We start from the raw sequence: 3,201 nt of genomic DNA, 5'->3' as shown, positions 1-3,201 counted from the left end.
GGTACTTTTACATACGTACAAGCAACTTACAAGATTACCCACTTTATTTCAAGAGGTGAAACCTTGGATTATATGACGGCTTTCACAGTCACACTTAGGTAGCTCTTTTTATTTCAAAAGATACATACCCTTTTTTTTTTGTACCTTTGACGTAGCCCTTTCCATTTGTGTTGCTTGCATCAAGTTTCCCAAGGAACTGTTCAATAGACCTATTAAGTCAATTCTCACACATTATGTTAATCAGACTTCACCAAAAGAGATTTGTAAAATACAATATATGACTAATAACATGATCTTTTCAATTCCATGGACAGATTAGCCATTTAACAATAAACATATGCGGAGGTAACATCAAACAATCAATGCTATAATCATCAATTAAGAATTAAATCACATATCCCACATACTTGTTACCTCAAGCTTACTTGGAAAATATATTCTATTTTGATCACCCCTAGTGCTTTTCTTAGGAACAAAAACCTTTGCGTGTCTAGAGGTTTTGTAAAAATGTCGGCCAATTGATTTTCAGTAGCAATGTACTCTAGTTTCACACAATTGCTTTCAACAAGGTCTCGAATGAAATGATGACGAATGTCAATATGCTTAGTCCTTGAATGTTGAACAGGATTTTTAGAAATGTTAATAGCACTCATATTATCACAAAATATGGTCATACTTTCCTGTTCCAATCCATAGTCAACGAGCATTTGTTTCATCCAAAGCGATTGAGTACAGCAACTTCCAACAGCTATGTATTCTGCTTCAGTTGTGGAGAGGGAGATGGCATTCTACTTTTTGCTATGCCAAGCTACCAAGTTTGTGCCTAAGTAGAAACATCCACCTGAAGTGCTCTTTCTATCATCGCTACAACCTGCCCAGTCAGCATCCGAGTAACCTACCAATATGCATTAGTATCCTTTGAATAGAAAATTCCGAAGTCTAGTGTACCATTGATGTACTTCAAGATCCTTTTCACTACCAAAAGGTGAGATTCCTAGGGATCGGTTTGGTACTTAGCACATACACAAACACTAAATGCAATACCAGGCCTACTTGCAGTCAAGTAAAGTAAGCTTCCTATGATACTTCTATACAAAGTCTGATCCACAGACTTCCCAATTGTATCCTTGCTTAGCTTAATGCTCGGGTTCATAGGAGTTGGAGCTGGTTTGCTCAAAGCTACATTGAATTTCTCTACCAAGTTACTTGCATACTTGGTTTGAGAAATAAATATCCCTTCTTTGGATTGCTTCACCCGAAAACCTAGAAAATAGGTTAATTCACCCATCATACTCATCTCAAATTCAGATTTCATTAACTCACCAAACTCTTGTGATAAAGAAACAGAAGTGGATCCAAACACAATATCATCGACGTATATTTGAGCAACCAAAATATGTTTGTGATCTTTCTTAACAAAGAGTGTCTTGTCAGCTATTCCTCTTGAAAATCTTGTACTCAAGAGAAAATTTATGAGTCTTTCATACAAAGCCCTAGGGGCTTGTTTCAAATCGTACAAGGCATGATTAAACTTATACACATGTGATGGATGAATTGGATCCTAAAAACCTTGAGGTTGCTTAACATATACTTCTTTGTTTAATAATCAATTCAAGAATGCACTTTTCATGTCCATCTGAAACAACTTAAAAAATGGTAAGCTTACTATAGACAAAAGAATACGAATGGATTCTAAACGAGCAACAGGTGCAAATGTTTCATTAAACTCAACCCTTTCAACTTGTGTATACCCCTGTGCAACTAACCTAGCTTTATTCCTAGTAATCAAACCATGTTCATCAGTTTTATTCTTGAAAATCCATTTTGTCCCAATGATATTGGCATTTTCAGGTTTAGGAACTAAAGTCCAAACATCATTGCGTGTAAATTGATTTAACTTTTCATGCATTGCATCCACCCATGACTCATCATTTAAGGCATCCTTAACATTTTTGGGCTCATATTGAGACACGTAGCACAAGTAACTTACCTCATTTTGAAGTTGTCTTCTTGTCTTCATGGGAGCAGTTATTTCTCCAAGAATGAGATCTTGTGGATGGTTCTTCTTTACTCTTTTAGAAGGCTCAAGAACGTCTGGGATAGACTGCTTCACTACTTGTGTTGAAGTAGGTTTTTCCAAGGTTACTTCAGTGGTTACAGCAGGTTCTGCTTGTGGAGAGGTAGACTGCTGTGAAGTTACATCAGTACCTTCAGAATCCTTTTCAGCACTTGTACTTAGCTCATCATTTGACGGCTGAAATACATTTTCCTATCCAATTTCACTTTCAAACACATCATCATGTATAATAACATTTGTAGATTCCATCATCATTTTGGTTTTGGTATTGAAAACACGATAAGCTCGACTATTTAAAGAATATCCCATGAAAATACCTTCATCACTTCTAGCGTCAAACTTACCAATGCTTTCTCTATCTCGAAGGATAAAGCACTTACTTCCAAATACTTTGAAGTGTTTCACCGTAGGCTTCTTTCCTTCCCAGAGTTCATAACACGTGAGTTTTGTTCCAGATCTCACATGAACTTGATTTGAGATATAGCCTGAAGTGTTTATTGCTTCAGCCCAAAACCTTTGTGTAACATTCTTTGCGTGCATCATAGTTCTTGTCATTTCTTGAAGCACCCGATTCTTCCTCTCCACAACACCATTTTGCTGAGGAGTCTTTAGAGTAGAGAACTCGTGTTTGATTCCAAAACTTCGACAAAAAGCATCAAATTTAGCGTTTTCAAACTCAATTCCATGATCTGTCCTAATTTTAATCAAATTAAAACCATTATCTTTCTTTTCATTTTCCAATAGTAGATACAAATCATTGAAGGCTTCAAATGTTTCAATTTTGTCACGCAAAAACCTTACCCATGAGTATCTTGAAAAGTCATCTACCACAACAAGAATATACTTCTTACCTCCGAGACTTTCAACTTGGGTTGGTCCCATAAGGTCCATTGAAGTATTTCGAAAGGCCTTGCAGAGTTTACAATACTTACCCTCTTGTGTGGTACCTTGGTTTGCTTACCTTGTTGGCATGGACCACACACACCTTTTGTTGAGCCAATCCTTGGCATTCCTTGTACTACCTCCTTATTTGACAGTTTCTTCACGTCTTGATAGTTGAAGTGCCTAAGTCTTTCATGCCATAACCTGTCTGTGGTAGAAACAACAGAAGAATTGCATGAAAA

This window comes from Tripterygium wilfordii, chromosome 13 (genome assembly GCF_013401445.1).
Source record: "Tripterygium wilfordii isolate XIE 37 chromosome 13, ASM1340144v1, whole genome shotgun sequence".
Classification (NCBI taxonomy): Eukaryota; Viridiplantae; Streptophyta; class Magnoliopsida; order Celastrales; family Celastraceae; genus Tripterygium; species Tripterygium wilfordii.
The sequence above is the reverse complement of the archived record's forward strand: the minus strand, read 5'-3'. Positions refer to the sequence as shown.